A 21,782-nucleotide genomic window follows, 5' to 3' on the forward strand; every position below is an offset into this window, starting at 1 on the left:
GAATTTCATAGTATGAGATTGTTTTTGGAGTTTAGGAGGAAGTCAGAACACTCAGAAGGATCCTATGAAAACCCATACAAATAGTTACTAAACCAATGGGCAGTTTTGTGTGCACCAATCCTATACATCGGCACAGAGTCAATACGGGTCTGTAATATGGACTCAGGCTCTCTGCAGAGCGTATGGCGCGTCCTTACGAAATTTCATTGCTTCTAGAGGAGAATATCTGTGTATTAAATTATGCAGAATCCATCCGCAAAAAAACTCCTCCGTAAATTGGAGACACACAGAGGCGCAGTACGACCCCATAAAGGTCACCAAATAGTACAGACTTCTAACACATCTGGGTGGCCCCTTGTTATAGCCACACAAGCCATGACAGACACTTGTCACGCTGCTCTGGGATATAAACTAAGAAATATAAAACCCCCCAAATTTCTCATTAAAATGGCTATTTTACCTCAGTCCATGACAGTGATGGGGTATAATGAGGACACCGCGTATTGGGCGAAGAACTGCACCTTACCCATGAATAATGCAAAAAAAATGAAGCTGCCTTCTCCTAAACTAACAGCATTAGTGGATGAGGAGAAGTTGCTGAAGCAAAAATAAACCTCTCCATTTTTTTTTGTAGGTTTCCCCCCTCCCTCATACATTGCAGCAGATGAGGGAGAGGGAGATTTGACAGGTCAGCATGGAGTGTGCACCTCTGTATGCAGCAGCACTTACACACTGCCTTGCAGCAGATTTGCATTAACATATCTTCATCTCTTGGGACAAAGACACATGTAAGTGATATGTGAGAGGCCTTCCCTCAGCCATTGGCCAGTCCCTCCAAGTGGGGCATGTGCTAGGCTGTGGCTGGGAGCTGCTACTTTCTAGCCTTGTAGTCTGGAGCTGCAGATCAGAGGCTGAAGGGAGGAGGAGGGGGAGGGGAAGGGAGACAACACAAGAAGGGAGGGTGACAAGAGAGCTATGAGGAGGGAGTTCTGCCAGGGACATAGGAGGAGCTTTGACGTGAGCTACAGGGCAAGGAGCTTGCAAGAGCTTTTACTTCACGTCATATTGTTTCATGGCAAGTGCTGGGAGCACAGGCAGCCTCACAGCCAGTGGCTTCTTCTTCTCGCTCTCTCCCCACCTCCTCCATTGTATCATGCAAAAAGCACTGGCTTAATAATCGTGCAGCACCAACAACCTATGGATTTGGTGCTGGATTAGGTGACTGTGGCCATCCTGATGCTTTAGACCTCAGGTGCAACTGCATGTGGTAAGTTCCAGTCATTTCATACATGGTCTGGGTTTTAAGAGGGATCTGGACAAACTCTTGTGGGTGCCCACTGGCAGCTGGCAATAGCCCGGGTGCAGGAGATCAGTAAAGTTCCATCACTTGCATTAATTGCTACATTGGGTTCGAGTTGTTGCAAGTGTTGGTGGAGCTTGTACATTGATTTGTGACAGTTCTTCGGCAAGTCTTGTGTGTTGTTTTATATGTCACTATTTGTACTTGTGTGCATGCCCATATACATAAATATATAATCTCCATTATTTATACAGTGCCAACATATTCTGTGGAGCTTTCAATCAGGGGAAGCAGTAAACATAGCAAAATAAGAAACAGGAAAGAAATATTGACATTTAGTAACCATGATGTAGATCTATCTATCTATCTATCTATCTATCTATCTATCTATCTATCTATCTATCTATCTATCTATCTATCTATCTATCTATCTATCTATCTATCTATCTATCTATCTATCTATCTCTCTCATATCTATCTATCTCCTATCTATCTATCTATCTATCTATCTATCTATCTATCTATCTATCTATCTATCTATCTATCTATCTATCTATCTATCTATCTATCTATCTATCTATCTATCTATCTCGCCATTTCCATTGTAACGTCAGGAAGCAGCAATATAAGGTGCAGATGACCTGCTGTATGGGTGCCACATTCCTAAGGGAGACAATTCTCATTGAACGAAGCGAGAGGATTTTTGCAGTTGTCGTTGACAGACAAGACATAGGAAAATGTCAGATGACACCGTCGGTGGTAGTTGTGTGACCGTGTCAGCCATCCCGTGCTACTTTAGGCACTTCCCTTCAGTTAGAAGACAGGGTTGGCTCTTAATTTCTAGGTCCAGCTACTACAGTCGGTTGTAAAGTTCATTTTTGTTACCTGTTTATTAATATTCCTTGTTTCTTTCAATAGGTAGAGAATGAGGGGTTATTTATTTATTTTTTTAACTTGGCTTTTCGTGTATTGCAGGCTTCAGGTCATTAAGAGTTAATGCAGTGTCCGCTATGATCTTTGCAGCTGTAGGTGGACACAAGGGTTAATAAAGCGTACGCTGTCTCCAGCTAAATACTGTATATTAACATAGTTCTGAATTTTTCCGCTTTTAGATGAGGAAATACCCTTCCCTGGATTTGTACATAGCAGGAAAACCCATCCTTGTAGTGGCGTGTTTTCATGTTTGGGGGCTCAGGCGGACAAGCCCTGGGTATCTGCAGCTGTAGACAGATGGCCAGAAATCCACAATGTGTTCCTGGACCTTTTGTCTTCAGTTAGGATTCTCCAGACAATCACAGGCGTGTAGGCTCCAACAGTATGGCTCTGTGTTGCTGCATTTTCTTTTGCCTTCTTCTAAGTATTTTTTAACTGTAGGATCTGTCTTGGTAGTTATTTGTCAGAAGACTTCGCCATCACCCCAGTGTCTACATGTTTGAAGACCATAAAACAGGTGGGAATGTTCTTTAAGTTGTCAGAGCCGGTGTTTGACTTTTTCCATAGTGTGTTATATTTAGATACATTTTTGTCTATTACCATGTTCTGATTTATAACCACATTTCAGATTTTTGATGTTTTTTTGTTCTTCTTTAACTGTATGTTGAAAGTTCATCTCCTCCCTCAAGGATAAACTTTGTGTGTAATAACAGGACAATGCATGTTTTCGGAATTAGTTATTATCTCCAGTAAGATGCTCTTGAGTTGCCCTGGTTGAATTTGAACTCGGGGCCCCAGTGAGACAAAATAACAGTGCTAACCACTGAACCAATCGATATACACTACTCATTGAAATTTAGTCCCAAAGCATGGATTTCATGGGCCCAGTGAATATATTGGCGCTGGTGAAATGATCAAATATGATTGAGTCAGATAGAGTTCAGAAGGTAATCCTGATACACAGACCCAAAAAGTTATATTACAAATATAGCTATTCTACATCTGTATACATAGCTTTACTATCGCAGTCCGTAAAATCTTCTAATGGAGGCCAAATTTTAACAAGCTATAACAGTATCTGGGAAAAAAGTAAAAAATGCAAAGTGTATGGACTTAGAGAGTTCAAATATATTACCAAAATGAAGAACCCTTTAGGCCACAAGCACACGATGCGGATTTTATGCAGATTTTCCTGTGGCAAATCCGCAGCGTAATACAATACCAGCAAAGTAAAAGATTCCAAGTAATCTCATCTACATGTTGCAGAATATTTCCGCACTTGACCTGCGGTGCGTATTTTAAAATCTGCAGCATGTCAATTTATCTTGCATTTCCATCTTAGAATTGTATTTGACAAGTTGAGGGACAAAAAAAAGCACCAAAATACACATCATAAAATCTGCACCCGTTTCCGCTACAAAATGTAAAAACTGCACATAAAACTTATAAAAAAATGCAACATTAAGGCCTCACTCACACGAGTGTGGCGTTTTTGCGCACGCAAAAACGCGGCGTTTTGCGCGCGCAAAAACCACTTAACAACTCCGTGGGGCAGCAGCATATGATGCGCGGCTACGTGCTTTTCGCGCAGCCGCCATCATTATGACACTCCATTTGGATGTTTGTAAACAGAAAAGCACGTGGTGCTTTTCTGTTTTCATTCATCCTTTTGCCAGCTAATGCACAAATCACGCTGTTCACACGGAAGTGCTTCCGTGCGACATGCGTGGTTTTCACGCACCCATTGACTTCAATGGGTGCGTGATTCACGCAAAACGCCCAAAGAACGGACATGTCGTGACTTTTTTTCAGCGGACTCACGCTGAGTAAAAATCACGAACATGTCTGCACGGCCCCATAGACTAATATAGGTACGTGCAACGCGCGTGCAAATCACGCGCGTTGCACGGACGTTTTTCCCGTTCGTCTGAATAAAGCCTAAGTGTGAATTTTACCTGCGAAATAGCAGCATTATTTTGCGGTTTTGATGCAGGTTTTCCAGAGGACTTTATGATGGACCCATGTGCCACAGTATGGTTCTCCTATGAGGTACTGTATTCTCACCTAGAAACAGTGGGGAAAAAGCCTCCGTAATATAGCACATGAAGCTTGCCAGAATTTTTTGTTTTATGTAGAATTTGTGAGAAAAATACCTCTGTGTACATGTGTATGAAATCAGAGCCACATTATGGGCCCTTAGCAAGCTATAGGCACCATAGGGGGTATCTATAGGTATTAAAGAGGTTACATTTGCTCCTGGTGCCTAAGGGTCCCTCTGCCACATGAGAAGACGCCAGTATTATAAATGTTCACATGGCAAGTTCAAAACGCCCGTAAAATACGGAGCTGTTTTCAAGGGATGAGAGCCTCTGATTTTCAGCCGTTTTTTAAACATCAAGCATTTTTTTATGCGATTTTTACGGTCATTTTTGGAGCTGTTTTTCTATCGAGACAATGAAAAACGGCTCCAAAAATGGATCAAAAAGTGACTTGCACTTGTTTTTACATGCCGTTTTTTTTTACGCGCTGTTTTTTTAAACGTGCGCGTAAAAAAACGCCCCTCTGAACGAAACTTTTTTTTCCCATTGAAATCAATGGGCAGATGTTTGGAGGCGTTCAGGCCTTTATCTGAAGTTTTTCTTTATTGCACTTTGGTTGGTGCTACTGTATGTTAACTGTGGCTCGGTGGCATTTGTCTTTGTCTTCTAACAATTGTTCCTTCTAGTTTTATGGCTCTGGAGAGTGAATAGTTCATAAGAAGCACAATCCCCACACCACCTGCCCGATTCAATTATTAAATCTGAACAGGGCTGTCTCATTGCTGCATGGAACTGTCTGAAGACAGCAATATCCAAATACAGCAAGGGTTCAGTATTCAACACTTGAGAATGACTTACGCGTTCCTAACCTGCATGACTATGAGCGAAAAGCTTAAAATACCTAAACTTTGTTTTACTATTGCATATGTTTAAAGAGGTTTTCCGGGCATATCCACAATATTGTCACCAGTATATGATCGGTGATGGCCCGGCACCCAGATCCTGCACTGATCAGCTGCCTCCGGACACCTGATGTCCGTGACAGAAGCATATGGCTCTGGTCACAGTACTGCAGCTCTGCTCCTACTCAAGTGAAGAGGAGCAGAGTTGCATTTCTGCAGCACAACCGCTATGCAGTGTACGGAGCCATCTGCTTCCGGCACCGAACAATGCATAACATCCGGTGTCCGGAGACAGCCTGAACAGTTGATCGATGGGGGTGCTGGGTGTCGGACCCCCACCGATCATATACTGATGACCTATCCTGTGGATTATCAGTATGAAAAACCGTCCTGTGCCCGGACAACCCCTTTTAAGTTCTGAATGAAGATTGAGTTTTATACCATTCCCGAGTGCTGGATATTGAACCTACGTATAGGGGCAGATTTACTATGGCAAATGCGCCCTGTGTTCATACACATCTTATACTATGGAGATTCGTGTTCTAGCCGCTATTACAAAACCCACAAATGCTGTCACACGGCTATCCTAAAGTCTCAAATCTACCTGGTTAAGTAATAACAATACATCCCATGTTTCCATACTACTGAATACGTATGTAGACTTCCCATTCAGTAGACTTGGAAAGCTGAGTGAAAAGTCTTTTGGTTGTTACTCTGCTTTCCCAGAATCAGACATAACTAAGAAACTGCTTAAATGGAATTTTTAACAATGAGTCACCTCTCACATGGTTTGTTACTAGACCCCTGAATGGCAAAATGCAACAAGTTAGCAGAGGGAGGAAATGCATTTTTTTTTTCTTAATTGGCTGTAAATCTAATATTTCCCTGTAAAAAAAAATCCACTCTTTGAGGCCATCCAGCTGTCAGTCCATATCTCAAATAAGCTGGATGTTTTATATCAGTCTCATTCTCTCTGCGAGCGATACTGCTCGTGAACATTTAGTAATGCCATATTTGCGGCCTGTGAAAAAGTTGGAAAGTACTTCAAAAACAGCTGGCTTGGCAAAGAAAACCCTTCATCATTAGAATGAAAAATTCACAATGTAGCAGTGAACATACGTATCATTCATACACTCTCAGAAGGAAGAGACCATACAGAATTCTATAGCGCTTACATTATCTATATTACACTATAGAACTGCTCTGTAGTGCGTTATCGTTGCAGCAATTTTCTTCTAAATATCACATACATGGTAATTTGCTGTATTCCCTGTTGTGGCTATTGTTATGAAATACTATAAATATATACGCACGTCTACCTAAAAAACTGTGGCAAAAAGGCCACTAAACAATTTGCCCTGTGCGAACGAGGCCTTATGGGGCGTAACAAGGTTTCAATTGTTCCACTTGTGATCTCAGAGTTGATTTGTTATTTTTACTAGTAAGTTAGTAATACCGCAATTGAAACGCAAGGATACTTCGAAATTGAAAATTTCTTATATTACTGTATTTTGGCCCTACCTTCTCATCCTCGGAAACTATACCAGGTCAGGAGAAGGAAACACATGGCAAGGCAGCCATGTAACTCCCCACCCCCCAAGCGACCAGGCTTCTACTGGACAGCCTGGCAGTGGAAACAGGTGAGCCCTTTAATCACTTTTGATTGGCTGAGAGGACTCAGAAACTTAGTGTACGCAAGTACGTATAGTCGACCAGCCATTCAGTGTATACTCGCATGTACTGACCTTACAATTATCCTAAAGTAAAATTATCTTTTTTAATAGCAAATCTACTAACTAACTTACAAAACCTGAGCTGCTTACCAGCCTCATAATTCGGGTTACACTGTAATAAATAATAGTAAATCGTGCTGGAACTGACCTGATAAAAGAGTCACTACTACACTGCACTTCGGGTTAAGTGGAATATCTGCTGATTTTCATATCATCGCTGGCATGAAATTTGGCAGATTACTGTTTAGTATGTCTAGGGTTGCCAGGATTCCTTTTCTCAGATGCAATGATGTCACAGCCTTTTTCAGGCATATTACATCACACTCTTTTATCAATGTCTGTGAACCAGGCTGGCCAGATACTATAATAGCATGCTTGAGTTTGTAGTTCCACCACAACTGAAGAGTCAAAGCATTAGGGTAAGGCCACACGGTGCATAGTTGATGCGGTTTTGTTGCGTTTGAAAACCGCATGCGGTCAATGCATTTTTTGTCTCTGTAATGCTGCAGTTCGGGTGCGTTTTTTTACGCACATAGTTTATGGACATCGTTTTCACCCGTGTTGAAGTTTGTTAGGTGCTTCCTGTATACAGTTCATTACAAGGCATTGCAGAACTATAAGGGTATGTTCACACGAGGTCATTACGTCCGTATTTGACGGACGTATTTCGGCCGCAAGTACCGGACCGAACACAGTGCAGGGAGCCGGGCTCCTAGCATCATAGTTATGTACGACGCAAGGAGTCCCTGCCTCGCTGTCGGACAACTGTCCCGTACTGTAATCATGTTTTCAGTACGGGACAGTTGTCCGGCAGCGAGGCAGGGACTCCTAGCGTCGTACATAAGTATGATGCTAGGAGCCCGGCTCCCTGCACTGTGTTCGGTCCGGTACTTGCGGCCGAAATACGTCCGTCAATTACGAACGTAATGACCTCGTGTGAACATACCCTTAGCAAAAACGCAAGCAGTTCAGCAACAACATTGGCAGTGAAGTCATTAACTGCATGCGGTCGGACATTATAAAGATGCATTTCAACCACACAAAAAACATATTGTCGTATAATAGCAGCAGTCTGTCCATAACAAAAAATTTCGCCATTGACTTTTGAAAAATGTCTTGCTGCGGTTTAAAAACGACTACGCTATTGCTTCCGGCAAAACGACGGGTCCGGTGCACATCAGAGATAAACGGAAACCATGGGCACCGGATCCGTCACTATTGAAATCAACGGTGATAGAAACGGTGTGTCAGTTTGTATCTGTTCAGGGTCCCGTTCTGAAGGAAAGCACCGACGGAACGTCAGAACGGGATCCCAAGGCAGATGTGAACAGAGCCTTAGCTTGTTTGCTGCAGGAAAGATATAACTTTGAAGATCATGTAATAACATTATAGATTAAATATTGCTCCTAAAGATATTTTATTTAAATGATAATCTTTGTGTTGTGTGCGTATATTTGTATGGCACTTAATATTCTAGAGCCTCTTATATGGTGAGATTTCATTGTATGACTAGTCTAGCTCTTATTAATGTAGCTGTGGACATGCATGGTAACATTGCATGGCAGAGTATAAATAATGGCTGCAGTGATTCTTTGCAGCTCCGTCGCTCTGTTTTCTGTGTGCTGGACATAAGAGGAGATGGCTCCAGTTGCAACAATACTTGGCAATAAAGAGAGTGTAGTAGAGAAAACTGGCTGATCACTGAGTCCAAAGATCGCAAGCCGCACTTATACAGAGCTCGAAGAAAAAGGGTAGAGCGGCTGCCTGCATTATGTGCAGGATCCTGTGCTCGTCCTCTGGGCTGTCTGTAACACGTTGCTTGCCAGAGGATCTACAATTTCCTTTTACTGGATGTCTTCTAGTGTTATAGAGCAGTGAGAGAATTTACTTGGTTGCTTTCATTATCTATTATTTAATGCAATAAATGATATAAATGTTGCAGACTGTGACCTATGCTTTATGGATTGGACTGGTGACCAGTGAACACTGCAAATAACATGGGAGCATCGCCTGCCATCAGACGATCATAGATTCTCTAGAAACGCTGCCTCTACCTATTCACAATGACCGTGGCTATAATAACAGCAGCTGGGGTCACACTGGTGGGCGCAATGGTTTTCCATAGTTGGTCCCTATTTGCACTGGCTGTTAGGAGCTAAATCAGCTGTCACAGCGATCCCTATGACAGCTGCAATCTACGTGATGTAAACGGCATACAGTCCGTGTATATGGCTGGACGCACAGAGTTGTCTGGGTAAGAGTATGTTCACACGGCCTATTTTCAGACGTAATTCGGGCGTTTTACGCCTCGAATTACGCCTGAAAAAAACGCCCTAATACGCCTACAGACATCTGCCCATTGCTTTCAATGGGTTTTACGGTGTTCTGTTCCCACGAGCCTTAATTTTACGCGTCGCTGTCAAAATACGGTGCGTAAAATGACGGCTCGTCAAAAGAAGTGCAGGACACTTCTTGGGAGGTTTTTGGAGCCGTTTTTCATAGACTCTATTGAAAACAGCTCCAAAAACGGCCATGAAAAACGCCAGTTGCTCAAAAAATGTCTGAAAATCAGGAGCTGTTTTCCCTTGAAAATAGCTCTGTATTTTCAGACGTTTTTTGTTGAGCGTGTGAATATAGCCTTAGTATTTCTCTTCGGCTGAGGCTACACTTTTGTGGAGCGACAGATGTGATAATATGAAGTTAATAGAAAGTACCTCAACATTTTCACTAAAGTCCAAAACGTTGAGAACTGCATGAAGGTCGCGATATGCATCTCAAGTCGCATTATACTCTGTCATCGGCCGACGAGGACCATTTTTTCCCAAAATTTTAAGATTATTTAAGAGAATTTAACTTGAAAGGGATTTCCCAATGTAGACATCAAGAATTGTCTGATCAGTAGAGGTTCTAACACTGGGACCCCCACAATCCTGAGGGCGGTAGTGCCCAGAATCTGTTCCTGACAGAGATTTGACAATGCAAGCATGGTCACTCTCCATCATGGACTATGGGAGGTATGTAAATAACCGGGCCCGATCTCTTCTCTTTTTTTTGTATCTCATTCACTATAATGGAGAGTGACCACGCATACACAGCATCTTCACTGTCAAGAATAAAGACCAGGCACTGCCATTATCAGGATCGGTGGGGGTCCCAGAGGCACATATCTGCCAATCATACTTTAGCAGGTATTTAAGTAATTTTTTATATATTTATTAATATTAGGTCTATGGAGAGATCTACATAGATTATCTTCATTATGTACCTACAGTGCTATAGGTAAACTGCTTCCGTTCCAGAAAGGGCAGTCACAGAGATCATTTATTATTTTGATAGCAGTCATCGTGGTTGCCACAATCCACTCAGTCCTTCGAGTCCTTTCATGTCTTCTATGGTTAGATGAGGTCCTCTGGATTAATGTTGGTAGTGTGTTTAAGATGCCGACCCGGTTGAAAGAAGTTTGGCAAGTGTGAGAATTGCTGAATGGAAAAACTTACTACTCGTGCTAAATCAAACCATTTGAAACATTGTCACCATATTCTGCTGACCAGTGTCCGGATGTTAGTCCCTCACTTTAGGTTATCAACCCAACCTACCCCTGTTTATGGAACCCACAACAGGTCAATTGGTGCAGAACCAGTAAACAATATTTGACATGTTTACCTGATAAGTGAATGTTCGCTTCTTTAGAGGAAAACATGTATAACTAATTCTTTCCTACATTAATAGGGCCTGACTCGTGCCGAACTAATAAACATTCTGGATAATTGGACAGACAACTAAAATAATAATAATCTCACCTGTAAAGGTTACCAATATAATATACTAACTTAAAGGGGTTTTACGGGACTTTTAGGTTGATGGCTTATCTTATGGGGCATTCGCAAATTGTGGCCTGTTGGGTGTTATTGAGGATCGGAGGTACAAAAAACTGGTGTAGTCATGTGCAGTATATTAGCCAATCACGTCATGTATGTGGCTAATATGCCACGCATTTATTGGGTCAGAACTCCTTTGCATCTGTGTCTTCTGATGAGGTAATTTGCTTACACTGCAAGGAAGTAAAAAAAAAAAAAAGAATCCACATACTAACATACTAAGTCGTTTTCCAGGTTCTGAAAATGTTTTACTAATGGCTGAAAATAAGATAAATTAACAAAAGAAGCAGTACCCACTACTCTCCACCAGCAATCCAGCGCTCATTTTCAGCCATTTGCAAAATATGTTCAGTACCCGGAAGTCCTCTTTTAAAGAGGTTGTACGGAATAGGTCATGAACAATGGATGTATCTGGTATTGCAGCTCAAGTATTCGTAGTATTAGTACTATTAGTACTATTCAAGTCAATGGGGCTGAGCTGTAATACTAAACACAGCCAAGGGTCAAGAGTGGTTACTGTTCCTGGAAATATGCAAAAATATAAAGAGAAACTCATGTAAAAAAAAAAAGGGGTTTCCTATTGTAATTCTGGATTGAGTCAAAATGTGTTCTTTAATATAGACCAGTCCTATAGGAGTAGCTGAGATTAGGTTACAGGCCATACGGTTTAGGATGTAAAGATGCCTTTCTTGGCTAGTTTGCAGGTGATTCATTTGGGTAAGAACAAATAACTGATTCATAGCTGAGTCACATGTTTATTACTGAGATGCACACCCGTGCCTCTTACAGTAATTAAATGATGAAATTCTGTAGTGTTTTACTGTAGGTGCGCGTTGTTGGAGCCCCAGCATTCCTTGTTCACATTCCATTGTTGTAGCTGCACTAGCAATAAGGAGCAGACAGCCAGCACGAGGAGGAGGGCTGCTACTTCTCCTTCCAGTAAGTACATCATGTTCTCTCCCTGCTATCCGCATTCACAGGATCAGAGTTTCTGGGAGATTGCGGACACCCCAAAATAGAACTGGATTATAAAGCCACAATGAATGCAATTCAACTGTGAGCGTGTCATTTGGTAAACCCTTTTATTACGAGTGAATTGCATTTTTAGCAATTCCCTAATATATTTTTTAATAATCATATATTATGCGATGTTAAATGAGAGCAATTCGGCTAACGGCAAGGAATTAAAATTTCCTGTTCCTTTTTTTTTTAGGGCGGGTTCCAACGGGTCGGATGCGCTGCGTAAAATCTGTGCAGTGTATTCAACCCGCAGCACATTCCGTCCTTAAAACCGGGCAGAATTTCCGCTTTGGAAAGCTGCACTGAAAAAAAAAAGTTTATACTTACCCCCTCCCCTGCAGCGGTCACGTGGGATGAAACGTCATCCCAGGAGGCCGGTCTGCAGGAAGTAGCAGGGAGTTCTGGGTAAGTATGAATTATTTTTTTCCTGTGTTGCGATTGTGATTCCTCCACAAAAGTCGCAACACTTGGCTTTCTGTTGCGGCTTTTGCATCCCCATTGAATTCAATGGGGAAAACCTGCAACAGAAAAGAGTTCACGTCTCCTTTCTCCATTGTACAGATAAATATGCTATAAATCCCTGGGCATCCCGGCTATTTTACCCTAGGTATTACATTTGCTAGGTATTACTTTTTTATCCGAGTGCAGGGTGAGGCACCCTTTTCTTTGCCGGTGTCTCACGTGTGGATCTGAAATATGGGCAAATATATGTACATAGCTGCGATCCATGTAAACGAAAGCTGACACCACTCCTCCATGTTCTTTGAGTCTGGTGTACCATTAAAGAGGCTCTGTCACCAGATTTTGCAACCCCTATCTGCTATTGCAGCAGATAGGCGCTGCAATGTAGATTACAGTAACGTTTTTATTTTTAAAAAACGAGCATTCGTTTTTTAAAAATAAAAATGTTACTGTAATCTACATTGCAGCGCCGATCTGCTGCAATAGCAGATAGGGGTTGCAAAATCTGGTGACAGAGCCTCTTTAACAACCTAAACCTGAAATTATTCATGAACTGTCGATTTGGTGATCGATAGTTATGGATGCAAGTAAAGATGGGATTAATTATTTTTTTGGGGACATTTTATGTTTTTGAAGTCCTATGGAGAAGCCTATGGAAAAAAGGCTATACCTACAGCATGCTGCATTTTTTAAAAACAAAACAACACTCACCCCAAAAACACCACAAACGCGGTGTATATGTAGGCTTTTTCATCTTTTATTGTAGACTTTAGGGTATATTCGTAAACGCCTCGAAAAACGGCTGAAAATACGGGGGCTGAGTGCCTCCAAACATCTACCCATTGATTTCAATGGAAAAAACTGCGTTCCGTTCCCACGGGCGTTTTTTACACGGCCATTTCTAAAAACGGCCACGTAAAAAAAAGCCTCGTAAAGAGAAGTGCATGTCACTTTTTGAGCCGTTTTTCATTGACTCAATAGAAAAACAGCTCTAAAAAACGTTGCTTGAAAACAGCTCCGTATTTTACGGCCGTTTTTAGTTTGCTGTGTGAACATCTGGACAAAAATCTTGGGGAAAAAAATATGCAAAAAAAGGCCACCGAAATCATGAGTTAGGCTTTGTTCACATCTGCGTCAGAGTCCCGTTCTGACGTTCCATCTGAGCTTCCCGTCAGAACGGGACCCTGACTGAAACAAATGGAAACTATAGGTTTCTGTTTGCATCACCATTGATATTAATGGGGACGGATCCGGTGCCAATGGTTTCCGTTTGTCTCAGTTGTGCAAGGGTTTTGTCATTTTGACTTAATCAATACAGTAGTCGACTACGCTAATCATTCTGTGAAAATGATGGAACCCTTGCTGAACTGAGACAAACGGAAACCATTGGAACTGTATCCGTTCATTGAAATCAATGGTGATGCAAACAAAAACCTAAGGTTTCTGTTTGTTTTAGTCAGGATCCTGTTCTGATGGGAGGCTCGGTCAGAACGGGACCCTGACGCAGATGTGAACGAAGCCTAAATGGTGTGTGAATCCAGCTTTTCAGCAGTTGCATAGCGGCCCAGAAGGATCAAGATACGTCTCTGGGGGGAGTTTAGAAGTTCCACCTACTACTTCAGATTTGACACGTGGTGCACTCTCGGCCTGTGCTCTGGTTCCGAGATTGAATGGCCCAAGCCATGACAGCAGGCCCTATGACAGCCACTGGTGTGCTGATAAAACCAGGTAGCTGAGGACAGTGTTTTCTGCTACCTGTGACCTCTGTCTTGTATAATATGCACACCTACACAGGATGGGGAGGGGCCGTGGTTCCGTGGTCAAACTCGCTTTTTGTACTGCAGCTCCATTCACTATCAAGGTGACATATGTTTGTATATTTATATACACACACGTGTGACTGACTCCTTTAACAAAATTCTGCACTCATAATTTTAATAGGAATAATATGGCAGCTATTTTTTAATAAGAATTACCTACTTTTAGACACTTCTGTATATTTTTTTTTTTTCATTCTTCTCCATCAGATATAGCAGTACTAGAGATACCAGTGCCCCAGACGTTTCCATCTCCTTGAATTCATGTGATCAGGTTAGCATATCCTTGATCATTATTCATAGATTTTGCACTGGCCCCTGGCTGTAGGTTTTCAGTGAATGTGTGCATGCTTATAGTCTGAAAATGATCAAAATCTGGCAAGTGCAAAATATTGTCATGCTTCTGGATAATTTACTATGCAGCCTTCTGACGAATCTTAAAACACATTGAGAGGAGCTTGTCACATAACGTTCTCTGTCTGAACATTGCTTTATATAGGTATTTCCACCTAAATCAAACCTTCCTTCAGTATCAATCAAAGCTTCTCTGTACAGGAGGGTAGAACTCGGGTGAACGCTGGGAATGTCCATGCGTCCAGGGGTGTCTAAACTAGTAAAATTTGAGTTAGGGAGGTTTAGGTGTGTATGGCGTTGAGTCCTTGGCGCGTCTTCCTCTACTGATTGTCATTTTTCCACCTTTACTGTCAATGAAAGTTTCGTATTCATCAGTTTTTAGTTATCTGCCTAAATGTTGATCTTGGGGACATGCATCAATATGACCAAGATATCCACATATGAATGTAACTCCAATGTTTAGACGGGCACCCTGAGTTCGGCAGTCAGCAGACACAGACTGGGAATAGGATTTTGTAGATTCACAGGGCATTGATGTACAATTTAAATGCCCTGCTATGTTCAGTTCTGCGGAATGTTTCTGATAACACTGTAGAGGTATATTAGAGGTATATTCACACGTGACAGTTTTGTAACATATTTTTTTTCTACGCGATTTACTGAAAATCATTGAAAAAAACTGACATAAAACTTGCATGTGTAAGTACACTATTAGGGCGGGTTCACACGTGGCGGAATTTCACTTAAATTCCGCTGCGGACACTCCGCAGCGTTAATCCGCAGCGGTGCCGTTTGTCCATTGACTTACACTTTAATTTAGCAGTGTTCGTTTAGACGAGGCGTAAAATTCCGCTGCGGAGCATAGGCTGCGGAGCGGAATTTGGTGTCCGCAGCATGCTCTGTCTGTTGCGGAGCAGTGGCGGACTCATGGCGGAATTTCTCCATTGACTTCAATGGAGAGTCAAAATTCCGCAATGAAGTCCGCAGATCTTATGTGTGCTGCGGAGCGTATTGTTTTTACTACCATGACATTTCTTCATTCTGGCTGGACCTATGTATTTCTAGGTCTACAGCCAGACTGAGGAAGTCAATGGGGCTCCCGTAATGACGGGAGCGTTGCTAGGAGACGTCTGTAAATAGTCACTGTCCAGGGTGCTGAAAGAGTTAAGCGATCGGCAGTAACTGTTTCTGCACCCGGGACAGTGACTACCGATCTCAATATACATGTATCTGTAAAAAACATATAAGTTCATACTTACCGAGAACTCCCTGCTTCTGTCTCCAGTCCAGCCTCCCAGGATGACGTTTCAGTCTAAGTGACGGCTGCAGCCAATCACAGGCCAAGCACAGGCTGCAGCGGTCACATGGACTGGTGCGTCATCCAGGGAGGTCGGGCTGGATGCCGAAAGAGGGACGCGTCACCAAGACAACGGCCGGTAAGTATGAAATTCTTTTACTTTCCCTAGGGAAAGTGCTGTCCCTTCTCTCTATCCTGCACTGATAGGGAGAAGGGAAGCACTTTTACCGCAGTCCGCAGCAGCTAGTCCGCATCAATTTTCTGCACATTTTGTGCAGATCCGCAGCAGAATCTGCAACGCAGATTCTGTGCGGCATTGATGCGGACAGTTGCGGAGGAAATCCGCCACGTGTGGTCATGCCCTTAGGGTATGTGCACACGACAACGCCAAAATAAGTCTGAAATTAAGGAGCTGTTTTCAGGAGAAAACAGCTCCAGAATTTCAGACGTTTTTACAAGTGCACACGTTTTTTGCGGCGCCTTTTACGGACGTAATTTGGAGCTGTTCTTCATTGGAGACAATGAAAAACGGCTCCAATTACGTCCCAAGAAGTCTCCTGCACTTCTTTGATGCGGCCGTAATTTTACGTGCCGTTTTTTGACAGCGACGCGTAAAATGACAGCTCGTCTGCACAGAACATCGTAAAGCCCATTGCAAGCAATGGGCAGATGTTTGCCGACGTATTGGAGCCGTCTTTTCAGGCGTAATTCAAGGCATAAAACGCCTCCATTACGTCTGAAAAGAGGTCGTGTGCACATACTGTAAAATACGGAGCTAATTTCAAGGGAAAGCAGCCTCTGATTTTCAGCCGTTTTTAAGCATCAAGCATCCTTCAGTTTTTTTTTGATGATTTAAAAAATGCAGACACGCACCATACACGGACATCCGTGTATGGTGCGCATCTGCGTTTTTTACGCGCATATTTAATCCGTATGCCACGCGTTTTTTACGTCAGCAAAAAAAATGAAGGAGGTGTTTTTTCTTTTTATCATCATTTCTTTAGCAACTGTTGCGTGAATTACGGACAGCACACGGATGTGCGTCCGTGTGCTGTCCGTGATTTTCACGCACCCATTGACTTCAATGGGTGCGTGATGCACAAAAAAACGCACAAGAATAGGACATGCAATTAGTTTCACGCAACGGACACACGCTGCGTGAAAAACACTGAATGGCCCCATTGAATTGCATGGGTCCGTGTGACGTCCGTTGTTTTACCGTGTGTATCACGGACGTGAAATACGCTCGTGTGATTTAGGCCTTACTTTGTATGCAATTTCCTAATATATCTATACAGGCGTGGGAACACCAAAGGTAAACCTGCACTAGTCTGTAGTTTTCCACTATGCAGGTCACTATAGCAGCATTTTTAGGTGACAATTATTAGTAAGAGAAGAAAAGGAGGGGGGGATTAATTATGATTAGCATTGCCCCTTTTTTTCATTGCCACCAAACACAGTGTTAATTTATCCTTCCTCTGTTCACATGGAGTTCCTACCACAATCCCCTAAAATTATTCTAGATTAATTTGTGCATCAGTGGTTGAGAATTGGTTTGCTAGGCTATGTTCACACTGGTGTCGCAGCTTCCATATATACTGGTAGCCGTGACGCCTTGTTGGATCCATCAAATGGCGATCAACGGACCCCATTGACTAATAATAGGGTCCATTGAGGTCTCCCGTTTTTAAGTTGGCAAAAAAGTATTACCATGTTTTGCAATTCTTGCAGTCAGGAGTGTGAGTAAACGCTAGTGTGCACAGAGCCTTAGTCCGACAAGGGTTAGTATTATTATTATTATTATTATGCATTCTCCAAATGTTTTTTAACCCGTTAGTGACCGCCAATACGCCTTTTCACGGCGGCCATTAATGGGCTTTATTCCGATGCATACGCCTTTTTACGGCACTGCATCGGAATAAATAAATAGAGCAGGGAGCCGTTAAATCTCCCTGCTCTTGGAGCAGCCCTGCTCGAACGGGCGAAATCGATATCAGTATCGATCTCGCCAGTTTAACCCCTCAGATGTGGGGCTCAATAGCGAGCGCCGGATCTGAGTGGTTTTGGAGAGAGGGAAGATCGCAGGATGTCGGTGGTTTCTATGGCAGCCGGGGGGCCTAATAAAGCCCCCCAGTTCTGCCACTAGTTATGCCTGCTAGGCAATGCCAGACGCATGGTCTAGCAGATGCCTGTCAGTTTTACTCGGACAGGCACTAATACACTGCAAACGTATTGCAGTGTATTATAAATGCGATCGGAGGATCGCATAGTGAAGACCCCTGGTGAAACTAGTAAAAAAGTTTAAAAAAAGTTTAATAAAGTTAATTAAAAAAAAATACGTGAAAGAAAAATGAAACACATTTTTCCCCTTACAAACTGCATTATTATTAAAAAAACAAACGAAAAAAGTTACGCATATTTGGTATCGCCGCGTCTGTAACGACCCTAACTATAAAGTTATTACATTATTTAACCGGCACGGTGAACGCCGTAAAAAATAAAATAACAAACAATGCAAACATTGCTTACATCGGTGGAACAATAAAAAAAGTTATAGCTCTTGAAATATGGAGACACAAAAACAAATAATATTGAAAAAAAAAAGTGTTTTTACTGTGTCAAATTAGTAAAACATTCAAAATCTATATAAATTTGGTATCGTTGCAATCGTAACAACCCATTGAATAAAGTTATTGTGTTATTTATACCACACGGTAAACGGCGTGAATTTAGGACGGAAAAAAGTGTGTCAAAATTGCTGTTTTTTTTTTATTCCCCGCCAAAAAAAAGTTGATAAAAGTTAATCAATAAATTCTATGTACCCCAAAATGGTGCTATTAACAAAAACAACTTGTCACGCAAAAAAATAGGACCTTTTACAGCTATGTCGACGCAAAAATAAAAAGTTATATCTCTTTGAATGAGACAATGGAAAAACGTAAAAAATAGCTTGGTCATTAAGGCCTAAAGTAGGCTGGTCACTAAGGGGTTAACCAATGTACAGTATACAATACTATGAATATTATTATTTTTTAATAAAATATTTATTTTGTTTAATTGAATGTTCAAATTAGGGCCTAATGTGGAGAGCTGTGGTCACCTTGTTTGGGTTTCCGACTCCTAATATTTTCCACTGTGTATGCGTTGTCCTAAGCGTTTCTTTCTTATTCAGCAAGCTGCAGCAGTATAGGAACGCGCATGACTGGAGGTAACCTATGCAGATCACTGTGGGTGGATGCTGGACTGTGGACGCTCCATCTCTCTCTCTCTCTCTCTCTCTTACGCTCTCTTTCTATTTCGCTATCCTACTCATTTTCTATAGTGCGACACAAGCTTGCCACAGCAGGTCTGACTAGTTTTAATTGCTTTGAGGGAAATTTGCAAAGAGTTGCTAGACTAAAGTATTTCTACCTACTTCATAACTAAAATGCCATCTCTTTCTTCGTTTGTGGACTTAGTACATTGTCGTGCCAGTATAATACATTTTAACACATATATTTTATTACAGGAGACAGGACTTATTTACCATATTTACTCATAAACAATAAAAATATGCAGCTTGATTTCCCATTTTTTAAATGTTTCTAATGCCTACGGACAGATTTAGACCAATCACCCCCCACTTCTAGTCAGAATGGGGGTGTTAGGTACTAATAATTTTACACTGATGAAACCCTATAGGACGCCAGTGTTTATTGGGCTTAAAATGTGTAGAATTTCCTTTAGATCACATGATATACCATTTAAGGGTATGTTCACACGCACTAATTCCGGACGTAATTCGGTCGTTTTTGCCCCGAATTACGTCCGAAAATAGCACCTCAATAGCGCTGACAAACATCTGGCCATTGAAAGCAATGGGCAGACGTTTGTCTGTTCACACGAGGCGTAATTTACGCGCCGCTGTCAAATGACGGCGCGTAAATAGACGCCCGCGTCAAAGAAGTGACCTGTCACTTCTTTGGCCGTAATTGGAGCCGTTATTAATTGACTCCAATGAATAGCAGCGCCAATTACGTCCGTAATGGACGCGGCGTTCAAGCGCCTGCACATGCCGTTATGGCTGAAATTACGGGGATGTTTTCAGGCGGAAACATCCCCGTAATTTCAGCCGTTACGGACGCCCTCGTGTGAACATACCCTAAAACTGAAAATTTGTAACCCTTTCTTACTGAGGGTGGAGCGTAGTTGTCAATTGATGAGACAAATAATCTTCACCCATGTTAGGTTGGCAACTGACGCCTTTGTAGGGAAAGGTAACTTACATTTGTTGGACTTGGGCAAAAATGTCATGGAGTTAACAGCCACATGCAATTACACTGTAGCTATCAGACTGTAATAGTGAATACAGGAAGCACAAATGTTTAAAATATACCTCTCAATAATTTTGGGGGTGTCATCAGTATTAGTTTATGATATATTCCCTTGTGGGCATTCAGGTGAATTTATATCTTTTAGGCCGGATTCACACGAGCGTGTGCGTTTTGCCCGCGCAAAAAACGCGGCGTTTTGCGCGCACAAAAGCCCCTTGACAGCTCCGTGTGTCAGCCCCGTATGATGCGCGGATGCGTGATTTTCGCGCAGCCGCCATCATTATGACACTCCGTTTGGATGTTTGTAAACAGAAAAGCACGTGGTGCTTTTCTGTTTTCATTCATCCTTTTCACAGCTGTTGCGCGAATCACGCTCATCCCACGGATTTACTTCCGTGTGGTGCGCGTGATTTTCATGCACCCATTGACTTCAATGGGTGCGTAATGCGCGAAATACGTCCAAAGAACGGACATGTCGTGACTTTTTCGCAGCGGACTCACGCTGCGGAAAAATCACACAACTGTCTGCACTGCCCAATAGACTAATATAGGTCCGTTGTACGGACGTAAATCCCGTTCGTCTGAATTAGCCCTGAATTATCCCTTAGCAATTCCGTGGGATGAGCGTGATTTGCGCAACATCTGTGAAAAGGATGAATGAAAACAGAAAAGCACCACATGCTTTTCTATTTACAAACATCCAAACGGAGCGTCATAATGATGGCGGCTGCGCGAAAAGACAATGATAATATTTTCTGCTGCAGGAATGATACAATCAGCCAATGAACGAGCTGATTGTTGCCCTGTTTACCCAGGGCAATGATGGACACTCGTTTGCCCGATAATTGGCCCGTGTAAAAGAGCCCTTTCTGTTTTAGTGTCTTTGTACCATTTTTTGGTAACTTTCAAATTGAAGCAAATGAGTCTAAAGGGTTAGCTTATGTGTGAATGAGTCTAAAGGCTGGAGCTGCAGTGAGGGCTTTGACCAATCAGAATTAGTGTAGCTCAGCAGAGTATATGAGGTCAAATGATCGACCTATCAGATATGGCAAGGAAATACTAGTCGCATAGAGAAGAATATATTTATCATATTATTTCATAATTAAGGGTCCAAAGAGAAAAGGAGTATTTTGGTGACAGACGCTCTTTTATTAATGTACAGAGAACACATACAAACTCTATATTTTCAATGTGAGTTTTTCTTTAAGTTCCTGTGAATTCATGTAACAAAAACTATGAATTAAATAGAAAAGTAATTGTAATATTCCTTGTGTTGCAGCGTGAACACCTTCATTTTGGAGTCACTACTATCCCTGTGTACTCCATTGTCTCATTGCATTACAGTATTCTCCTATTACACAGAACTACAAAGCATGTGTAATCAAACACACTCACCTTTCTGTTTGCAGCATGGGGCAGCTAAGTGTCCATTTAACTACATTCACTCATATAAGGAGAAACTGATTTGGAGTTTCTTAAAAAAAGTTATCTGGGATTTTATCAATTGCTGTAAAATAACAGAGTGCTGAGTGTGTTCACAACTTCGCAACTGGCCCTGTACATCTGTTGCATGGACTAGGGTGGGGGTTGTTATTTATTGTTTATCTTGTCCATACAGATTCATTGATAGGATATATCCAGAGCGAGTTATCTACATATTCTATAGGATGGCTGAAACATATATATCTAAGATCATTGCACATCATTTTAACGGGTGTATATTAGGATGTGTGA

The 21,782-nt window shown here is 42.0% G+C and overlaps 1 protein-coding gene across 1 annotated transcript in view; it reads left to right on the forward strand.

Moving 5' to 3' along the window:
- The first annotated feature begins 1,078 nt into the window (after positions 1-1,078).
- SERTAD2 (SERTA domain containing 2) overlaps positions 1,079-21,782 on the forward strand; it is a 63,326-nt gene continuing 42,622 nt past the window's right edge. Inside the window, exon 1 of the mRNA XM_075864542.1 lies at positions 1,079-1,267. The gene's annotated coding sequence lies outside the window, so the exon portion shown is untranslated. The remainder of the gene's footprint in view (positions 1,268-21,782) is intronic.

This window comes from Rhinoderma darwinii, chromosome 4 (genome assembly GCF_050947455.1).
Source record: "Rhinoderma darwinii isolate aRhiDar2 chromosome 4, aRhiDar2.hap1, whole genome shotgun sequence".
In the NCBI taxonomy this organism is placed as follows: Eukaryota; Metazoa; Chordata; class Amphibia; order Anura; family Rhinodermatidae; genus Rhinoderma; species Rhinoderma darwinii.